The sequence below is a fragment of the Physeter macrocephalus genome, chromosome 4 (genome assembly GCF_002837175.3).
Source record: "Physeter macrocephalus isolate SW-GA chromosome 4, ASM283717v5, whole genome shotgun sequence".
NCBI lineage: Eukaryota > Metazoa > Chordata > Mammalia > Artiodactyla > Physeteridae > Physeter > Physeter macrocephalus.
In genome coordinates, this window is record NC_041217.1 from 144,136,929 (window position 1) to 144,159,542 (window position 22,614).

The 22,614-nt window shown below is 50.1% G+C and overlaps 1 protein-coding gene across 1 annotated transcript in view; it reads left to right on the forward strand.

Moving 5' to 3' along the window:
• The window catches only part of AGBL4 (AGBL carboxypeptidase 4), an 807,237-nt gene that overhangs the window by 642,870 nt on the left and 141,753 nt on the right, over positions 1-22,614 (forward strand). The window lies entirely within an intron of this gene.

The following is a 22,614-nucleotide window of genomic DNA, read 5'->3' on the forward strand; positions in this document are numbered from 1 at the left end:
CAAGAGCTCCATGACAGGCAGAGGATTCCCATGTTTCTGAATGGGTATCTTGCCTTGATGTCAGAGATTCCAGTGGCTCCTAGACGTCCACTGCCTAGGATGGGGCAAAGCTGGGCGTGAGGCTCAAAAGCAGAAACTTTCACCTTGAGCCTAGTCCCTCCCATTCATGCCCCCTCTCTCCCCACAGATGCACAGACTCTCCCTCCCTCTGTGTCTCCGTCCCTTGACAATAACACAGACACGACTTTAGCATCACTATTGGGATCTCTAATGCTCTTTTTTTTTTTTTTAGAATTAGTTCACCTCTTTAATATTATACATTAAGTCAAAAGAGGCCGTTCGACTATACACTGATTTTGTCAGTAAGAATGAACTAATGAAAACGACGCATTTTGCGGACTTTGCGCGTCTGCCGGTATGGGTGGGCCTGAGTGAGTTGAGGACAAAGTCATTCCAGGGCACAGCGTAGTAGTAGTCTGTGTAAACTTCTTGGAAGCTCATCAGGGTTAATGGTGAAAAGGTAGTTTTCCACTATTCAGGTTTTGTGGCCCGCCCCCCCAAAAAAGTTTTAAATTTTATAAGAAAATTAAACATAATTGAAAGCTGTAACTTCGTTGCATTTTAAAAACAAGCTTGTCTAAACTTTACGTTTACAAAATATTTTTGTATCATTTTTTTTTTAGATTCCGCATATAAGTGATATCATACTATATCTCTCTAATGCTCTCCCAGGACCCACAGGGCCTCTTGAATCAGACCATTCCCCACCTAGGACCTCCTTGCTCCCTTTCGGTCCAACACTGATGACTTCCTTAGTCCCAGCAACGCAATTTGTGTCATCACCTGTTTAAGGTGCTGGCAGCTTCTCAGCAGCATTCAGGTCTCTTCGGCAATGTAAGCAAGGAGAATGGGGGTTGTCTTCTCATACTGGGGGGTTCTGAGTCCCTGGAGCCATGAGCTCCATAACAACACCGTCTCATTTCTGAGCTGATAGAGTCCGTTCTGATTGCACAGAGCATCTCCCTCAGCAACAAACAGCGCTGAGTATTTGAATGAATGGATGTGAAATGAACGAGTGAAGCAGGACTGGAGCTAAGCCTTGAAGACAGGACAGGGAAGAGGAGAGGAGAGGAAGGGACTTTGAGCCCAGAGTGGTGCCCGAAAGGTGGATGCATGGAGAGGGCCTCGGGGGAGCCAGGGGCACGGAAGCAGGAGCGGGGGAAGGCCCCAAAGCTTAGGTGGGCCTGAGAATAGCGAGAACGCCAGAGCCCATACGCGAGCGAGAAGGACTGGTGGGGTTTGGTAGGGTGGGGCGGGGCGGGGGCGTCATCACCTCCATCATCTTTTCCAAACACACTGAATTCCTCCTGATCCTCTGAGCCACCTTATGCATGCAGGGGCGCGAAGGTCTCCTCTGCCTCCCACTCCCTGCCTTCTTTCCTTTCCACGGGTATTTATTCCGTACCTACTGTTCTAGGTTTTGAGGTTACAGCAGTAAATCAGATGGCGAAGTCACTGCCTTTAGGAAGCCTGTATTCTAGTGGGGGGAAGAAAATAAACACCCACACTTCAGGGGGTGATGAGTGCTATGGAGAAGAAGACAGGAGATAGGGGGAAGGGTGGATGCTGCCGTGTAGAGGGTGACCAGGGAGGGTCACCTGAGCAGACCTCAGAAGAATCTGCCAGCCATGGCGGGAGGGTCAGTACCAGCAGGGCCCCAAAGTGGGGAGAGCTGCCCACAGGTGCTGGCTAAGGGCCTTCACAGACCAGACCCACCAACATGATCGTCAGAAACTCTCCGTGAGAACAGAGGCAGCAGATGGCATTCGTGCCCCTAATTCACATGAGCACAGTGAGGCTCAGAGAGGTGAAGAAATCGACATAAAATCACACAGCCACTGATCAACAGATCTGGGTTTCAAACCCCAGTCTGTGGACTTTTTCCACTGCAGACCGACCACTCCAGTCTGAGATCACAGGACCGGACGCGAGAATTTCATTTGCATGGACAGCCTCTCCTGCTGCCTTCCTCCATCAAGGCTGGGGTGGTGTCAGCACAGGGCGCGGCCTGCAGCGCAGACCCATCACCTGCTGACGGGAGCGCACACGGGGCCCTTCTCCTCCGCCTCTCCTCTCCATTAAGCACCACTGCTCCATCCCAACCCCACAGTCTCTGCACACAGGTTGACGTCTTTCACTGAAGCCGATGGTTCGGCAGCTCCCCTGGCCTTTCCTCCGGCTCACGTCCTTCTCTTTACACTCTCCTCCCTTCCTCTTGTTCTCTGTGTGCCTTTGCTGCATGTCTGTCACCTTCTCCACGTTCGTCTGCTTCTCTGCCTTGGCTCCGTCAGCCTGTGGCTGCCTCTGTCTCCCAGGGGGCCTTCCCACCTCTCTCTGTCCGTCACCTGACCTGACCTCCCTAACCAGCAGCTCCCATAGGTTATCTCACTGGCTTCCCAGCAGCTCTGTTAAATGAGGGCAGAACTCAGGCTGCAGCTACTGTGAGGGCTGTGGCTGTGACCTTGGGCAGGGGGGTGCTTCGCGTCCTTCTTTGCCTCTGCCTTCTTTTCCTCTTCTCTCCCTCCCACCTTGGACTCTTCACTAGCACAGGCCTCCTGGCAGGCCATCTCCTGACCAGCGTCCGGCCTCACAGCCTTGGCCCAACAGCGGGAACCAACCCCACTAAGGACTCCAGAGAGGTCTGTGAGCGCTCTGCGGGATGCACACAGGCTGGACACAACCCGTGAGCCTTCACCTACAGTCACGATGAGGACCCTCTGCAGACGAAGGAAAATCTCCACCCCATCTCTTCTTATCCCCTTGCAGGGTAAGGAGGCGTGGTCTCTGGAACTGCCCACCTAATGGTCTAGGCAGCCAGACTCTGAGTACCTACAGAGGCAGAAAAATGATTTTCCTCTGGGTACACTTTCTGGGCATCGTTAGAACATCCCATGACTGCCAGTGAGGGCTTCCTTATTCGATCTGCAAAAGGTTGCTTCAGACTGGAAGGGTGGGTTAGGCCTTCTTCCCATTCATCCCCCCTCCCCACCCCAGCAAAGTAGGAAGTAATTATATCCAGTGTGGTGTTGGTAAAGCAGCTGTTGACTGGAACGTGACTACAGAGCTCCTTCCCTGAGACGCATCAGTAATCTCTGACCTCACCTTCTGATCGGTGGTTCGAGTCCTGACGACCTAATGTTTTTACTTGTTAATAGAGCCAGACCACCTAGAGTTAGCCAGGTCCTCAAGGAAAATCCAGCCTTTCACCCAGACCCCGCTTACACACAGCCTCCCCTGGATGAGCCTTGTTGGAAAGAGTTTTTTTTTTTTTTTTTTTTTTAACGTTCTGCTTGTTATGCTTTTTGCCTCATCCCCAAGTACTTTTCCTTGTTCTGATTCTGAGTCACGTTGGACGGTGGGGAGAAGCTGGACCCCGAGTCTGCTGGTGACCCCGGTAGAAGGCTGAGGGGGGCCAGTGCCCACGTGCTGTATGTTAGGCTTTTAGAAGAGTGTGATGTCTGTATCAGAAGGGGATTCTGATGGGTAATAAGTAGAGCTTCTCCCAGACACTAGAGTGAGTCCTCTGGCACCGATTTTGCACGATGCTATTGGGAGCGGGAGGGCAAACTTCTTGAGTTGGGCAAGCACAGGGAATCACTTGGGACCTGGTGTCTGCTTGGATGGAAAGTATTAGCAACTTGCATCACAGCTGTCCTCCTCCCAGTTTCGTAGGCAGGACCCTGAAGGTGAGTGACATGCCCATGTGTTCACTGGAACGGCAGAGCTGGGGCTTGGACCCAACGCCTATGCGCCTAAACCCACTGCCATCTCTGCTGCTCTGCGCTTCGGATCTCAGTTTGAAAGGATCTCTCAGGGAGGATGATGCCCCACTTTGCCTGGATGCAGTGGTTCCACCCATCTGCAAAGCGCTTTGTACCTTCCTGAACGTGTCACATAAGTTATCTCGCTGGCTTCCCAGCAGCTCTGTTAAATGAGGCAGATGAGGGTTGTATCCCCATTTCCTGTGTGATGAAATGGGGGTGACAGTTTATAGGACACAGCTGAACAGGGAGGGCGGACAACACATATCACACACTTAGTAAGAGCCATGCTTCGATTGTCTTCTTCGAGTTATGCCCATGTTAACAACCTTTCGTCGAACATCCTGTTTTCCTCTTTCACAGATGAGAAAACTGAGGGAGATTTTCCCAAAGTAGGAGTCAGGGGAAGGAGCCGGCACCAGAGCCGGGGCCCTCTGTCTCAGTCTGCCCCAGCTGCCTGCTGTACAAACCCCACCACCTGGGGGCTTACACAACAGAAGCTTCTTTTCTCACAGTGCTGGAGTCCCAAAATCTGAAATCACGGTGTCGGCCAGGTTGTTTTCCTGAGGCTTCTCTCCTTGGCTCATAGATGGCCATCTTCTCTCTGTCTTCCTGTGGTCTTTCCCCTGGGCCTGCCTGTGTCCAAATCTCCTCTTCTTGTAGGGACACCAGTCATATTGGATGAGGGCCCACTCATAAGATGTCATTTTATCTTAATTACTCCTTCAACAACCTGTCTCCAAATACCACCATATTCCGGGGTACTGGGAGTTAGAACGTCAGCAGATAAATTTGCAGGACACAGTTCAACCCATGACACACCCTCCGTGGCCTGTCTCTCCTCACCCTGGTCTCCTGACCATGAATCCCTTCCCCTTCCCCCATTGAGGCCTGTCTCTTGGCAGACTGGTATGAGCTGGGAGGGAACTCCCCTCCTTAAGTCCCCACTCTGAGCTGAGGGCCCCTGCCCCCGGACTGGACCTACTGTTTTGGGATTATCAGGAGACCTGGCAGGAGCCCCAGGAGTGAGGAGTGGAAATCTGGAAGATCAGCTGTCAGCCTGAGTTGATTCCGTCAAGGACTTGGGAGGTCACCTCCACCCTGGCTTCTCTGAGCAGAGCTTCCCCAAGGAAGCCTGTGTCCTGACATCCTCTACCGCTGGAGGCTCTGGAGCCCTGTGGCACTGGTTCCTGGGATGGGGCAGGGCCTGTGGCGATGCCCCCTGGGCAGCAGGAGTATCTGAGGCTGAAGCTCAGTGGCTGTGAGCCAAAAACTTGAGAATAAAAAGAGGGTCTCTTGGCATCACTGGAGGCGCTGGTTTGGAGGACTTCAGCCCCCCACACCTACGAGGGCAGGCATGCCACACACGGCACACCTCCTAGGGGCCAGGCCCTGTCGACACACCTGACAGACTCATCTTATTTCTCCCTCAGACGCAATACACCCCTGATAGGCAGGGATCCCCACCCCCATTGTATGGACGTGGGAACAGAAGCTCAGAGAAGGGATGTGACTCGCCCAAGCCAGACAGTATCCCAGGGGCTCCACTAAGGAAAGTGTTCACACTCTAAATCTCTAATTTCCAAAACTGTCTGGTCATAAGAAGCATCCAGGACACTGGTTTAAAACTATCCATCCCCAGGCCCTTTGCTGGAGGTTCAAATTCAGTGAGTCTGGAGGGGGACCCAGGAACCTGCAGCAGGTACACCAGGCGATTCTCTCTCGTTCAAGTTTGGGGATCAGTGGGTTAGGAACGTCACCCCATTCTTCATTACCGCCAGCAGGTGTGGTGGCGACTCCTGGAAAACCTCTGCCCCAGGCTGCAGCTCGCCTTCTGTCCCGTGTTCCCTTTCCCAGCTTGGAGTTGCTCTGATTGCCCGCTTTGGCCTGAATGAGTTCCCTGTCATTCACCATTGTCTCCGTATCACTATTTCAGAGGCTTGGCTGTCAAAACCCCAAGGCCGCCTCGCCAAGACTCTGAGTTAAGTGGTAGCACCTGCTCCAGGGGGCCCTCTACCCTCAGCCTCCCGAAAAGGGAGCCTCACCTTTCAGCTAGTGCTGCTGAAATTCAGGCCGGTGCTTCTAACTTGCTGGGGTTGAGCTGCTTCTCTCTGGGACAGGGAGGGTGAGGGCTGTTTTGTTGCGGGTTCTTTTGTACAAGGTCAGCTTCTAGCCATTACTTTTTTCTAATCGCCTGGGATCGCTCTCATCTGAGGACCTAAACCACAAGAAGCACAATACATCCCAGAAAAGAAAACAAACAAAAGAACCAATGAACAAAAAGCTCTCTCCTGAGCTCTGCTCCCGTTCGCAAGGTAACAGACACCATCTTCCCGATCCCCTGCACCCTTCGGAATCGTGCTGCAGGTTAATTAGATATCCAGAGCCCTGGAACAAGGGAAGTGGCTTCGTGTTTCAATTTAATTTGTTCTTATTTTTTTGACAGGGTCAAAGTTCACCTTTCCAGTTTGAATCTGAAAGCAATTTATAGCTGTGTCATTTTGATCTTGCTGTGTCCAGGCTAAAGATCTTTGGCAAACGTTTTCTTCTGGGAAATGGTGTAGTTAATATTGTCCTCTCTCAACCTGTGTAGCAAACACTGATTGCAGCCTTCCCCTGTGCCAAGAACGGCGAGAGCCGCTGGGAGGGGACAGAAGGGAGGAGGTGACAATGGCACAGAAGGATGGCGGTGATGCTGGAGACTGACTGTGAGCCAGGGACACCTAGGGTCCTCTGGCCAGAGAGATCAGCGGCGCTTAGTGAAGGAGGGATTCAGGAGCTGGGCTTTGGAGGCAAAGGACAACAACAGCAGCTACCTTACTGAGCGCCCACCGTGTGCCGCCGGCTTTAAGCCTCACGTCCACCTCTGCAGTGAGAGGTAGAAGTGCTCAGTGTTTAATTGCCCTGACGCTCAGCGACCAAATCCTGACCGGCCAACTCTGTGGTCTGCAGTGAATGATTCAACCTCTCTGATTCTTAGTCTCTTATTCTGTGAAATAAGGATGCAGGAATGACCCGTGGTTGTGAGTTTCAAAGGAAATAGCACACACTGGTGAATGCAGAGGTGAGGTGGGAGGGAGGAGAGAGGAGATGGGCAGGGTCCGGTCCCACAGCTGCGGCCACCCAGCGAGGTCACCCCCTCTGTAGTGCCGGTTGCACTGAACAGGCGCACAAAGGCTGCCCTCTCCTGACCCCCAGGAAATGCTCAAAAGCTATTAGTTATCATTAGTGCCACACAGCTAGAGGTGTCAGAGCTGGGATTTGAACCCAGGCCTGCCTGGCTCAAAGACCCTTGATCTTAACCTCAGCCTATTGCCACAACGAGTAAAAGTAATCAGAAGGGCCATGTCTAAGCACAGGTCTTCTGATTCCCTCACTCTGCAGAAACATTCCCCTGGAGCCGGCAGCCCTCCTCTGAGAAGCCTGACTCCACCCGCCCAGGCTGTGTCTGGGTCTCCTCTGGGCTCCCGGCCCCTGTGTGTCCCTCAGTCCACACAGCGGTCCCTCGAAATCCTCCTTCTCCACTTACAGATCCGTCTCCCCCACTGAGCTCCTGAGAGCGGGGAACTGAGAGCAGAATTTGAACAAAAGTTGGAACATCACCCCATCTTGGAATATTTCTCAAATAGAAAGTTTCCCTTTAACGGTAGCAGGTAGGAAAGCTAAGCGTGTTAATAAACCATGGTGCTGGCCGTTGTAAAATATTCATGATTTCTAGAATTGAAAATGCAAATAGCTGTCTGGAACTCCTCCACTCGCCATTAAAGAGAACGGCTTTGAAAGGACGCAGTGGGGAACACGGGGAATGGAGAACATGGCCTTGCTAGAGGCTGGGAGACAGACAGACATTTACCACCTCTTACCACCTTGTTACTGCCACATTAGCACCATTAAAAAGCGAGTCCCAGTTCTTCCGAAGGCCAGGCAGTCACATGGGTGCTGTCTGAATGCAGAGCTTTAAAGTGAGCAAGCGGCTTGTCCATCCACTCCAACATTCCCACGTGGAGCACCTACTACGCGCCAGGGAGGAGAGGATGCACCCCCTGCCATGTAGGACCTTCACGTCACCCTCAGAACCAGAGAGAGGGGTGGGCTGCGGGGAGAGAGAAGATCTCAGCCCAGCCCTGGTCAGCTCAGTCCACAGCTGGGCTGTGATCATGCTCTGAACCTGACCCGAGTGAGGGAGCTGGTCTGGGGGAAGCACTTACCCCACAGTCCTGGCTTGTCTGGGAACACCTTGGGAACACCTCACACCTCCAGCCCAGCACCCATCTTTGTTGAACTCTCCAGACAGCTAAGCATACTCTTCTCAGCCACTGGGCCTCCAAAACAAAATTTGCTTCCAATTTTTGTTTTGAAATAGTACCCGGTTCCTAGATGGTAAGTTTCTGGAGAGCAGCCCCTTGACTGCGTCCTCTGGTTGTCTCTAGCGCTCAGCACTGGCACTTTGTGGCGGGGACCAGGGGAGCTGGGGGGATGCTGAATGACCTCCAGAAGGCAGCTGGCTGAGTGCCGAGGTGGGGAGGGAGGGAGGGAGGGAAGGGCCCGGAATGGATAAGGGCAGATACCGCAGGTGCAGCCACCCTAACCCCACCGTGGAGCTGGCTGCACTGAGCGGGCCGCACACCTCAGTGCTGTCAGGCTGCCCTCTCCCTGCCAGGGACGGGCTGGGTTGGCACTGCCGTGCAGAGCTCTGGAGGCACACAGCCCGCGGCCAGCTGACGCCTGCTTCCTTTCGATGTGTTCATAGAGCCAGGCAATCAAGAACGTGTCCTGGGAGGGCCCCAGGCTCTCTGCGGGGCTTTGCCAGTTCCCCTCCTGATCCACTCTGCGCTCATACCGGCTCTCAAAAGGTACACTTCGTCCCTTTTCCCCAGAAATCGAGAGAATCTCCCTATCCTTCAGTGTCCCCCACAGGTTCTCCTGAGGACCTTTAATATGGGGCTGTGCCTCTGGATTTGGGTCGTTTTCAGTCCTTTTCTGCTTCATTCTGGCTCTTTGTTGTGATCTGGGTGTGTGAGGTTCTGAAGACAGGAAGCTCTGGATAAGTGAGGCACCAAGCTGGAGGGGAAGGAGTGCAAGGTTTTGGAGTCAGTGACCTGGGTTTCTAGTCTGGCTCTGCTGCTCACCACCTGTGGGGTCTGTAGGGTGGCGATCAGACACCCGCCCTCTGGGAGGCTGCCCAGATGGAATGAGATTAGATGATAACATGCCCCCTGTCGCCTGCACAGATCAGATGCTCAGCTATCTCCCTTTCTCTTCTCCTGCCCTCCCAGGATGCTGTTTCTTTCTGTCTCCTGGTGTGCATGTATTTGAACCCCTCTCTGCCACTGATTGCAAATATATTAGTCCTCCTCCTGCATCCTTTGAAAATGCCTTTCTTCCTTCTCCTCATGCACATGGCTTCCATTTCTGTTATAAATCCAATCTGTTTGCTCTAAGCTTTGTGAGTTCCCAGAGAGGCTGCGCCGCCATTATCTTAATACTGCTTGTCCTGTTCCCAGGAAGGGACTGCATCTGCGAGAAATTATCTGCTTGATGTATGCATGTTTTCTTGTCCACTCACCCCAGCGTCCTCTCCTTGATGTTAAGACCAATGTGGTCTAATCAGAGCCATCCCGAGTCAGCTCCTGGGTCCTCCAAACCTCCAGGATCACAGTCTTTTCGGCTTGGAGGGGGCAAAGAGAGACCACCTAGCCCTACCCACTCTTACTGCAGATGATGTAGTAAGAAGACCAAGACCCAGGGAGTAGAGAACCTGGCCCTGGCTCACACTGGGCCAGGGGTTCTCAGTTGTGCCTGCACGTGAGAGGAATAATTTGCTTGAGCCCTCCCCACGACCTTGGTTGGAGAAGGGGTGCAGGGGTGGGAGTGGGGGCATCATGCATTATGATTTCTTAAAAACTCCCCAGGTGGTTCTAACACGCGGCCAGGGCTGAGAATCAAGAATAAAATGTGTTTCTTGCCTATGTATGTGTGAGCCTCATGTATCTGGAGAGAAATATCAAATAACTATCCATAGAAGACTGTTTCTGAGAAGGGGTAGGGCCTGTCACGGGGAAGGGTCCCAAGATGAGCATATCCCTCTGCAGACCCTGAGCACTTGAATGGGTATTATTAGTCAGTACTTATTTTATTTAGCAACCACATATTTATACAAGATTTGTATAAACACTAGGATGCTGTTCCAAGTGCTGTAGAAATTACCAACTCATTTCCTCCTCAGAGCATGACTAGGAAAATGGTCCACTATGAGCCCACTTTACAGAGGAGAAGACTGAGGCACGGAGAGGTGAAGTAACTTGCCCAAGGTCACATACTCAGAGAGCGGTGGAGGCACTGCTCCGGTTGGTCCCGGGTCCCTGTTTGTAACCTCTATGCTAAATCGCTCCTCCTCTTCTCAACCCGCACGTGCTCCGACAGCACCTTCAGGCCCGGGCCTTCCTAGAGGAAAGGGTCTACCAGAAGGTGGAACTGAAGCCTTCTGAACTCAGTAATAACAGAGGCTACTTTTGTGGAGCGCCCATGACTTACACACCTTTCCTCACTTAGGCTTTGATGAAACCGTGGTTCGGCAACTTATCTTGGTTAAACAGCTTCAAACCTGGGTCTGCCCAACTCCAGTCCATGTGCCCCAGGGATAGTCTGAGGCAGAATTTGTGTACAGAGTCCAGGTTTATGCTAGAAGCCTTATCCTAGGAGCATTTAACATAAAACACCCCTTGGAAATAAGTTCTTGTAAATTAAGTTTTTATAATTTATTTTATTCAAGAAAGACTCTATTCAGCCTGAATCATGAAACCATGAAGACAGGAGGGATATATAATTTCCTTACCCAGGTTAACAGGGATTTATTCTTTCACCAGCTGCAGAAATATCAATTATGGAAACAGATGCAAATAGCTCTTCGCTTGTGCTCCATACTGCAGCAGCTTGCCCTTCCTGCCTGCACACCTGGGCCACCCAGGCCTCGCTGCTCCACTGGACTGCCCGGCTAATGGGATAGTGACAACCTGCCCGGTCGGACACTAAAGCTTCTTTTACAGAGAACTTGGCCAATCCAGTTTTCAAGCAGCATGCCTAGGCCTTTAGCTGCCTGCCCGTGGTCTCTGTTCTGTTCTGTTGAGTGTGTGCCATGTGCTCAGTGGTGATGCTGTGGTCCAGAATTTAGTGTACAGTGTGATGAAGTTATCCAAGAGCTGATCACATGTTTCTGGCCTAACGTGAAAATCCAGTTCACTGTGAGACCTTGCTCAAGTCGCTTTCTCTCTTGGCACCTTGGCTGTGAACTGGGGGAGATTAACTAGACCATACTCAGCTCTAATCATCTCTGCTGCGTGACGCCAGGTAGCATCTTAAACTTCTCTGATCCTGATGGTGGTGGAAACATCCTCCCTCGAACAAAAAGGAATTACTACAGGGAGAGTTGGTGTTAAGTGTAGCTGATTGCTTGTTAATCCACTTACAACGGTGTATGTTTCAAATCCATTATTGAGGACTGCTGCATGCCAGGTGGCTTCCTTGCAGAGTTCATATCGTTTTGACACAGTCCTTTTGTTTCAGCCACATTGATGCTGCTGCTCTGACACAAGTGTTTTGAAATGGGAACATTTTGACACAGCCGGGAAAACAAAGCATTACACCTTCAGCTTTTTAATAAACATTACCAAACAATGTACCGGGGAGATTTTTCAGGCTACCTCCCCTCATCCCAGAACTTCCCCATCCCTGCCCTCCCCTCTGGCAGGGGGCTCACGGAGGGGAGAGGTTGGGCTCAGGGTGGGCTCCCCGTCAAGCTGGCCAGGAAGGAGACAGGGGCAGTGAGGAGCTGTTGGGAGTGAAGGTCAGTGGAGGTCAAGACCTGCACGGTTGTGTGTGTGGGAGGGTCTGCTTCACACAGTACCTGGTAATTTTCAAAAGCAGATTTACATTTAAATGTAGCCATTTCAAAACTCTTGCATCAAAACAACTATGTCAAAATGCCTTTCTGTGTCTCAGACAAAGGAAATGAATGCCAGAAAGAGATGAACAAGACAGGGCTTCTGCCCCCCAAAAAGCTGAGAGTCACCAGAGGGGACAGGCAGGAGGGAAAGAGAAGCAAATTACTATTGTACTGCCGGGCAATGTCTGTAATAGCAGGAGGGGCGAGGAGGGAACAGAACAGAGAGCGCCTGACTCTGCCTGGGAGTGGGGACGGGGTGTCTGGGAGCTCAAGGAATATTTATTGAATGATTAGGAATAGTAAATGTTAATTGAGGGTTTACCTTGTGACAAGCACTGTTATTAGTGCTTTATTTTAGCTCATTTAGTCCTCACAGCTACCCAATAAGATGAATATTATTATTATTCCCATTTTATGGATAAGGAGACTGAGCCTTCCAGAAGTCGAGTGAGTGACTTTCCCAAGACCACACAGCTAGTGAGTGGCAGATACAGAATTGGAAAACAGGCACAGCCACACCGAAGGTCCTGCTCACACCCTTGTCCTCTGTGGCCTCTTTGTGAGGGACAGGGGCCTCAGGGTGAAGGGACACAGGTTTTACCATTCATCAGACTGGGGTCCATTCTGTTCTCACCACTGACCACCTGGATGACTTTGGACAATCTGCTGTCCCCAACCATGTCTTCTGTCTTCTTCCTTTGGTGCTTACCCTCGCCAGCACACATCCCTCAATGCCTGTTGGCTGTACTTATGGACTCGATAAATATGCAGTCAGCATGTGTATCTGCAGGTACCATGTTAGACCTGGGTCCATAGCAGTTACTAAGACAAAGTTCCTGCCACCATGGAGCTGCCATTCTCATGAGAAGAGACCTGAAGGGTAAGGAGCCAGGTCCACAGAGCCCAGGGCAGCTCTCTAGACAAGGCGGAGAAACTAGTTTGAACCCCTGTGTGAAGAGGCGTGAAGAGCTGGTGAGAGAGGGTAGAGGTGAGAGTGGGGTGGGCAGGTCAGAGCCTAGATTAGCTTCTAGTGCGCAAGGGCAGTGACAACAGAAATATCTCCCTACTGAGTGCCAGAGCGCCTCATCAACTGTAAGATCATGGGGACATGGGAGTTTATTATAATTGCTCTTATTTTCCCCTCATTACTGACCCCCCCTTGCCTTCCATAGCCTGTGTGACCACATCATGGTTGAGGCGTGGGTTGGTTCATTTTCTTAGAGCCTGGAACAATCCAGCTTCCCTGGCTCCTCTGAAGATGTTGTGTGGAGAGAGAGAGAAAAAAAAAAATCCACTCTTAAATAGAAATACTTTTCCTTCATTAAATGAAATCTCCAAAGCCCAGTAGCATTTTCGGTGCTTATATGAAGATACCAGTGGGGATTTGAGATTGAAAGTGGTATTTTTATACAAGTCAATGAAGATCTCAATAGGAAAGAAAGAATACTCTACAAATCTAAATTCCTCCAGCACCAGGCAAGACAGATCTTCGGCTCAGGGCTTGGATCACATTACTACTCCCAGCCGTACCGGGAAACTCTTTTCCTGAAGCATTCCAAGCGCTCATAAATATTGGTTCTCTGTTTGGGGAAATTGTATTAATAGTGTCTTTCCAAGGCTGCAAACCATTCAACTTGAATTTCTGTGTATACCTCAACTCTGATAACTTTGTACAAAAACTTAGGCATTTGTAGGAGTTTGAGTCAGAAGCAGATGCGTGCGTGTGCCTGCCCACGTTTACACGCAGAACAAATCTTTTATCTGGTATAGCTGGGGAATGAGCTTTCCCCCTTGGAGGTGTCAGGAGAAAGACTGGTCTCAGGGGATAGAAAGACTGGATTCAAATTCCAGCGTAACTCTTGCTAGCTGGGTGGCCCTGGGCAAAGCACTTAACCTCAGATTTCTTGTCTGTAATATGAGGAAAACAGTACACTTCTCCCAGGGCCTGGTGAGACCTGGATCATAATGTATGGAAAGTGCCTGGCACACAGGAACCGCTCAAAGCCTGTTCCTTTCAACTGCCTCTCAGCTGACGGCTGTACTGTAACCCATTAGCTTCATCAATTTCATGGCAATGATTCTGGTTATCTATTGCTATGTAATAACCTCCCCCCACCCCCAAATTTAGAGGTTACAATGACAATTGTCTTGTATTTTTCAGAGAATCTGCAGTCTGACCGCTCCTTTCTGCTCCATGCTGTCTGGGCCTTCAGCAGGGCCGACCCCAAGGGCTAATTTTACAGATGGAGAAACAGAGAAGGGGGCTGTCAGAGGGAAGAGGTCCGTCTGGAGCTAGGTAACAAGTTAAGGAAAGCTCTTTTCTGAACACTACCACTGTGCCAGGTCCTGTAGGGGAGAAAAGACTGAAAAGCGCGAACTTTTCAGTTGTTCAGACCCCCAGAGGGCCATAAAACCACTGGAGGGATTGAATTTACATTCTCAACAGCTGGTTGCTTTGGCCCCTCAGCGACACCAGGCTTGGGAGTCTGGTGAATCTGGCCCTTACTCACCCTTACCCTGGCTTCCTCCTCAAGGAGACAGGGATTCTCTGCCCTCACAGGGTTGAGGGAGGCTTGCCTAGCAGCTAGCAGATGCTCAATAAATGGCATCCATTAAAAGAAGGAGTAGTTCTCTGCTCTGCCTCTAAGCACCCGAGTGCCTGCCCCATCAGGCGGCATAGCTGGGAAAGCAGTAGAGGGCTCTGGCTGCAACTAGCAGGCAGGCTGAACTCTCTCCTTTCAGCGTAGAAAATTCCGTTACGGAGAAGTCATTTGTCAAAGCCAACTGTTTAGCTGCTTTAATTTACATATTTATCAAGTTTGATTAGAATGTATTGTCTTCGACTTTCATCCTAGCTTTCACCTCTTCTCACCCTCTTTTTCTGGGGAAACTTTTTGTTGCCCTTGTTGCAAAAGGGCACCTCCTAATTCAATTTGCATTTGCTAGTAAGTCTGAAACTGAACCTGGTGAGAAATTTCTGGAGGCTGGGAGAGACGGAAGGCAGAGCACGTGTTAGGAAAAGCCTGGGCGCTCAGTTCTAGCCTGATGCGCTCACACAACCAAAGGGCAACAAGTGCTCTACAACTATTCCACGAGGATTTATTGAGCTCCTTCTGTGTGCTAGGCACTGGAAATACAATTTGTGAAAAAGACAGGCAAAGTCATGGCTCTAGTGTTGCTGAGAGTCTAGTGACCTCAGTTTCTGCATCTGTAAGATCAGGCAGTTGGACCAAGTGACTTCTAACTGTCTGCAAGGTACCATTTCGGAACACGTTCTATGCGTCATGTCATGGGCACAGACCCGATGCATTGTCTCAGTTCTTACAAGACCCCTGTGAGGTTGATATCATCATCCTCACTTGGCAGGTGAGGAAAGGAACAATCTCAGAGCTCAGGGTCATGGGTGGCAGGATTTGGATTTAACCCTTCCTCTGTCCGACTCCACAATTCAAGTTTATTACCGCAAAACCAGGCTTGATTTTTCTTCTTCACTAGTCTTTGAGCCCCTGGATAGCAGGGAGAGTGTCTGCTTCCTCTCTACGCCTCCAGGGGCCAGCCCGAAGTGTGGCATATGGTCAGTGTTAGAAAATACATGTAGAATTGCACTAAAAAACAAAGTCCTTCATCCTCGGACTTCTTGTCTTTTCGGCCTCAGATCTGCCCTGCTCTCCTGGGCTGCCTCAGCTGAAGGCTGGTGTAGCAGGTGCTGTGTGCACCACCACAATTGCCCTTCAGGACCAATTAATTCCCCCAGTTCCCAGCAGTGCTGGTACCTGACAGCTCACAGCCGAGTTTCTCCCTGGAAACTACGCTCAGCTGAAGGAAGCCGCCTTTCCCGAGGCTCCAGCCCAGGCCCATGGGCAGCCCACATCCAGTAGCCCGGCCGTGCAGGATACAGAGCCAGTCCCTCACCTCCTGGAACAGCTATGCAGGGCCCTCCTGGCCTGGAGCTCCCCATGGGATGGATTCAAGTCGCTGTTGAGACTGTCCCAATCCTGCTTAACTCACCTCTCACAAGAGTTGCCGAGAGCAATCCCCGGTAAAGCTCCTGCACGGCAGTCTCAGCCTCTCCCAGCCTGTTTCCCAGGAGACCTGACCTCAGTAGGTACCCTGAGAGGGTGGCTGTGATTCTGACTTTCTGCAGGAGCTTGGAGGGTGCTGGGATCAAGATAGGTTGTGGCGGGAAGAGCCCTCCTGCCGTCAGCCTACACCCCCCACCCCCCGGAAGGCTGCCTGCCTACCTGCTCCAGGTCCAGAGTCCCAGCCCACGCAGGCTTTAGAGGGGCCAAGCCCAGCAGGGCAGCCTGGCCGAGGGGTGCTGCCCCTGTGACTGACAAGGTAACGACTGGCCCTAGCCCGCTGCATCTCAGGCCCATCGCCATTCGGCTTCCTTCTCAGCCCTGGCAGGCGTGCCCTGGGCACTCTCCAAGCACCAGCCTGCAGGGACATCTCCCAAGGCAGCCCAGTGACGTGAGAGGTGGCTGCTTGGACGTTGGAGCTCTATGCCCTGGGTTCCAGACCTGGCTTGACCACTCTCCTGCTGTGTAGCCTCCGACAGTCACTTGTCCCTTCTGGGCCTCTCCCTTCATCTTCACAGTGAGTCCGTTCCACTTGGCGATTCCTCAGGCTTTGCAGTTCTTCTGGCCTCTAGGAGTCTCCTATAGGTCAGAGGCCTCCTCACTGCTTTTTAAAGCCAAAAAGTTGTTTTAATATGTGGTAGACACATGAGGTATACCAGAGAGGCAGAGGCTCCTTTCCCAAAGGCCTGAAATTCCAGAATTAATGCTTCATTTCTTGTCAGGAGCGTTTCTCTGTCAGGAGCATACTCTTTTCAAGAGAAATCTGTTCTCTTCTCCAAGGGTAGAACATTCATTCCCTAACCCTGCAGCATGGATGAGTGTACCTGGCAGATGTAAGATTTTAGGCCCTGGGAGGTCCAAGCCTCGCTGAGGGAATGTGACCCAGAGGGCGGCGGGGCGAGGGCTCGGGAGAACTGAAAATAAACTTTGCTAACACCGCTGTTTTCTCGAGGTGGCCCGGAGGCTCAGGGAGCAGGTGCTGGGCATTAAGCAGAGCAAATCTGAGCTGTGGCCTTCGGTCCTGCCTGAACGAGGCAGCAAAAGATTTATGACCAGATGAGGGGTCCAGATTGAACTCTGAGTTCAGAGCAGGGTGAGGGCGCTGTGGTCTGGAGGTTTCTGGAAAGGCTCTTTGGAGGGGTTGCTTGAGACAGCACAGTCTAAGAAATGGAAGGTTTGCTTGAGAAGATAGTGACAAGGCCAGTCTGAATAAAGTAGCATATTTTATAGGGGTTTATGGAATATTCAACCAGGGGCTATTTTGCCTCTGAGAAGACATGGGATGTTTAGTGATGTCCGAGCTACTTTTGATTGTCATGGGTGGTGGGGGAGGGGTGCTCGGGCACCTGTGGGTAGAGAAGCTAGAGATTCAGCCTACGGTGCACAGCGCAGGGACCCACACAGAGTCCCCCTGCGACTACGTCTATTCCCAGGGCTTTTGGCTCCGTAAATGGGACCTGCAATTACAGGCAAAGCCATGGGGCGGGGGCAGAACATCTCTGACGTAAGGTTTACCTTGTGAGCTGGGCATTATTCTTCTCAGTTTACAGGGAACTGAGGCTCCGAATGTGTAAGGAATTTGCTCAAGGCCTCACAGCCAGTCATCTACGGGTCCTGGATATGAGTCCTGGTCTATCTGCCCAGGAAGCCAGCAGGCTTTCCATTTGACCCCCTCAGGGGGCAGAAGAAACACAGGGGCCAGTGTCCTGCCCAGTCTCCCCCATCCAGCTCTCCTCTCCCATTGAATTCACCCTCAGTCTCCTGGGCTGAGCCAGCCCTGAGTGTTTTGGCTTTCAGCAAGTCTCATCTCTACCCAGATACATTCACTGGTTCTCCAATGCCTTCCAGAAAGCTCTATCGATGCCTCCTAAACCTACATTTTCTCATACAATTACATACAAGAAATCTTGCACCCGGAGCATGTTCTTATATAATTCACAGCTCCTATTCCCTCTTTATTGTCAGTATCGGCAACAGAGTGATTTCCTCACGCTACCTTTAACGTGATGTGTTTTGTAGGGAAAACTACAGAATTGTTCTGCTGATGAAATCAGATCCAACACAACAGTAACACCAGGGGTGGCCTAGGACCAGTCCTGGATGAATATTAGTTTCTTCCCTCCCCTCTCAGGGGAGGCACAGCCGAGCAGTCTAGAAGGCTAAGTAGGAGTAAGCCAGACAGGTGAGCTGGGGGCTGGCATTCTAGACAGAGACAAGCACGCACCCAGGTGTAGAGGTGTGGGGAGAACATTCGTGCTTGCGGAGCTGCCGAGAGTAGCTGAGGCTGGGGCCCGTGGAAGGGTCTGGAGGGGTGAGGGGGCTGCCAGCTACCAGAGACGGGCGATTCCAGATGCGGGAGGCTGGGCTTGCCCGGAGGAGGACAGCAGAGCGCTGCCGATGGGTTGTATGCAGAGGGAGTGGTGTGCTCCCATTTGCGTTTTGGAAAGGCCTCTTTGGTGGCTGGGCAGACGATGGGCTGGCAAGGATGGTGCCAACACAGGGAGGCCGGTGACAGGGCTGTTCTAGTCCAGAGCGTGCTGTTGTTGCTTCCAGGATTTCCTTTTCTCCAGCTTGCTAGCAGAGTGGACCTGTTCGGGCCCCAGAGTATGATAGGCAAGACTGCACCTGGTCCGGTATGGAAACCAACAGGAGGCCATTTTCCTGACTTCCTGATGCCTTCAGGGATCATGCAGTCAAGAAAATGAAGAAGTTTTCTCTGTTAAAAAAAAAAATCCTTCTATTGTAACATTCCATATTCCCCTCCCAGGTCCCCACCCCTTCTTCCTGCACAGAATACCTCACTCGCTGTGACAAGTTATCGTCAGGAGAGACAGGGAAACAAAACTGACCATGTGAACTTCTGGGAGAATTTTGTCCTCAGAGGGCCCAGCTGGTGCTCTCTGGGGCCTCTTGGCATCTTGGCTGGTACCTCCACCGACCACAGGTCCAGTCCACGGACAGCTGACCAGATCGATGGAGGCTCTCCCTCCATCCTGACACCAAGGTTGTGGCTCTGGTCCTCACTCAGGCTCAGCATCAATAGATGAGATGCAAAGTTTCTTAAGTTCTACAATCAACTAGGGGAAGTGCAGCCATCTCCAGTGGGATTAATTAGTTATCTATTACTGCCTAACACATTACTCTAGAATTCAGCATTTTTAAAACAACAAACATTTATTATCTCTTTGTATCTGTGGGTCAGGAATGTGGGAGCAGCTTAGCTGGCTAGCTCTGGCCCAGGCTCTCTCATGAGGTTGCAGTAAGCTGTGGGCCAGGGCTGCAGTCATCTGGGGCTGGACAGTCCTCACCAGGGGAACCTCTCCACACGCTGCCTGAGTGTCCACAAGTCAAGGCCGCCAGAGTGAGTGATGAGAGAGAGAGAGAGAAAATACATCCACGATGGAAGCCACTGTCTTTTTATAGCCTAATCTCAAAAGCCAAGCACCATCACCTCTGTAGCAATCTATTTGTTAGGGCAAGTGTCTAAGGCCAGCCCACGCTGAAGGGGAGGGAGGGAGTTCACCTCTTGAAAAGAGGAGATTAATGAAGAATTTGTGGATGTATTTTTTGAAACCACCACAAGGACCCCATTTAATCTCCAAGAGGCGATATGACACAGTGGTTAAGAGCGTATATTTGAGACTCAAAAAGACCTAGGTTTAATCCTGGCCCCCCCAACATTTGCTACTTATGCAGATTTAGACAAGTCACTTAACCTTGCCAGAACTCAGTTTCCTAAAAAATAGGGGTAAGAATTGTAGATGTTTTTCATTGGGTTGCTGTGAAAGTTATGATCATACACGTAAAGTGCTTGGCACGGAGTAAGTACTGAATAAATACTACTTAGTTGCTATTGGACCTGGATAATATCATTGTCCTCCTTTACAAGAGGCAGAGAAGCGTAGAGGAAGAACACAGGTGGAGTCAGACTGCCTGGGTGGGGACTCTGGCTCTGCCAGCCTTTAGCTGTGGGCAAGTCACTTAACGTCTATTGGCCATGGTTTTCTGTAAAATGAAGATAATAATAGCTAGTGACTGGCCACCTAATAGGTGCTCAAGAAATACTTTATGAATAAGGAAATGGTGGCTGATAGAGGGACATTATCCCTCTATCAAAAGAGTGCTCGTGTGTGTGTGTGTGTGAGTTGGGATGCTACACAAAATACATTTGACTGCAAACACCTTCTGTTAACTGGGGAGCCCACTATGGCTGTCCTGGTTCTACTTGAGGGTGCCCTGTACCCCTGAGTGTGCCTCCCTCCAAGGCCTCCAGCTTTACGCTCCCTTATATGTTTTTCTTGGGCTCATTGTTCAGCTTCTTTGCCACCCTGGCTTTGTTCAAGCATTCTTCCTTCATCATCCCTGCTGTCTCCACCAAGAATATGTTTAATTGGCTTTGCAAGAGTCTGAGGACTTGGTAACAGGATTGGGGTGGGAGTGGAAGTCCCATGCCACACCACCTCAGAGCTGCTACATTACCTTAAATTGATTTTGCAAATGAAAGCTAAAAGCTAAGCAAAGGAGACCCATCCATTTTGCCTAAAGATGATTATAATGCTCTTTTACGGCCTCCTAAATGACAAAGCAATTTGTTACCTGCCTGCGTCAACATTTGCTTATATTAGAACCCGAGATGCTTAATTTTTATTAGCCCCACGTTATCATTTTATGAAGACGCAGGGGCTCAGTAAAATTAGTGTGCAAATAGAATGCCCATTTTGCATTTCTCTGTGGTCAGCAGAAATGCTGAATGCAATTGAGTTGATGCCAGGTCAGGGGAGACATCCATAAAGATAGCCTTCACTGAGACCTCAGTAATGTCCTTTTTCATTTCTACGCTGCTGGGATAGATGGGGTCAGTGTTAGTGTGTTTTAAAAGGGCTTGGTGACATTTTGTTTTTTGTAGTTTAAGTGAAAAAGCAATATAAATACTAAGACATAGCTCAACTCCCACCAGCAATAAGGGATGAAACCAAACTCCCTTGTGTACATTGTAGATGGAAACGCAGTAGATGTAGAATCTGATACTGCTGTTAGTGGATCCAGGAGGAGACAGACAGGGTAGTGAATGGGGCACTGGGCTGGGACCCTGCCACTGCTACTGCATGACCTTGGACATGTCCCCTCCTTCTGTGAGCCTCAGTTCCCTCACCTGTAAGATGGAGTTGATACTATCCACCTCACAGAGGCATGATGAAGATTAAATAAGATAGTGTGTGTCTAAATTTTTTTATAAACCAGGATCTATATGAGTATGTTTTACTTATTAATTGAATAGCCAGTTCCTGAACACCTTTCCACACAGAGTCCTGGGAAAATCATTAAACATACACCATGAAAGTCACAGTTTCTCCCTTGAGGAGCTTGTATTCAGTCCAGGAGATGTTCTTCTCTTTTAAACCATAAACGTCTTAAGAGCAGGTAAGCCTTCTCCCTCTCCCTTTGCTCCTAAAGGTGCTTAGCATAGAGCCGAGAACAGAGTGAGTTCTCAAGTATGCATTTTGGCTTCATTATATGTTTTGCTGTCTTATAGGGACCTAATATTAGGGAAGCAGTGACCTCAAAACTGGTCACCCAATAGACCAGGCAAGTCCTAAGCTTTCAGATCCAGGTATAATAGGGTTAATTTTTTTTTAATTTTAGTCTCTGACTTGGTGCATCAATTGTTGGGATCATGAATCACATTCAAATAACCTGTTCTAGCATTTCAGAAGCAGAAAGCCAGTTAATGATCTCTGCCTCCCCTCTCCCTCCAGATCGTCCTCTAATGTAGATGGGATCCTTTAATCGAACTCCTCTCCGTGTTCATGTCTGAATTTCCTTCCGGTCATTGTTCTGTTCTGGGTCAATCAGTCCTTCTTCTGCCCATGGCTAAGCACCCTCTTCCTGCCCCTCCTTTCTAGGAATGTCACTCTTGGCTACTGCTTTTGTCTAATAATATATTTGCACAATGCTAAACTTTATTATACAAATGAGACTTCCGTAGAGGCAGCAAAAGCGTGGGCTTTGACTTTGGCCCATAATTTTCTACTTCTTTCTATGTCTAATAACTTTAACTGGATGATGAATATTGTGAATTATACATTGTTGAATATCTGGATTTTGTTGTCTTCCTTTAAAGAGAGTTGGACTTTATATAGCAGGCGGTCAATTTTTTTGTTGTTGTTGTTCAGCTTGATCCTTTTGAGATTTATTTTAAATTTTTGTTAGAGTGAGTCTAGGGTGGTTTAGCCCCACCACTAAGGCATGGCCCTTCTGGATTCTCTACCAAATGCCCTGAATGATCAATGCAGACTTCCACTTTGGAGGTGGGAGTTCAAATGATTCCTAGCCCTGTGTGAGCCCTGAGAATGTGCAGTTCACAGCTCCCTGGTCATTTTTTCATGACATCATGGAGATTCACCCTGTATATGCACATCTTGGGACCCAGCAAAGATTCATGAGGACCCCTTTATGGATTCCTGGAACTCTTTTTCTACAGAGCTCCCTCTTCTCTGAAATATACAGAGTTTCCCCACAACCACCACCTGGTTCAGACTCCCTGAACTTCAATCTCAGTGAGATTTCCATGCTCTGTTGAGGATACCTCTCTCTGCTCTTTGGTCTGGGGTGGGCCTCCAGGCAAAAAACCAGGGCAGTCATGGGGCATGCCTCATTAGTTTTCCTTTTCTCATGAGTTAGTCTTGCACTGACTCTTGTTCAATGTCTGAAAAGAGTTGTTTTGTATATTTTGTCCAATCTTCTAGTTGCTTAAGGTGAAAGAGAAATCTGG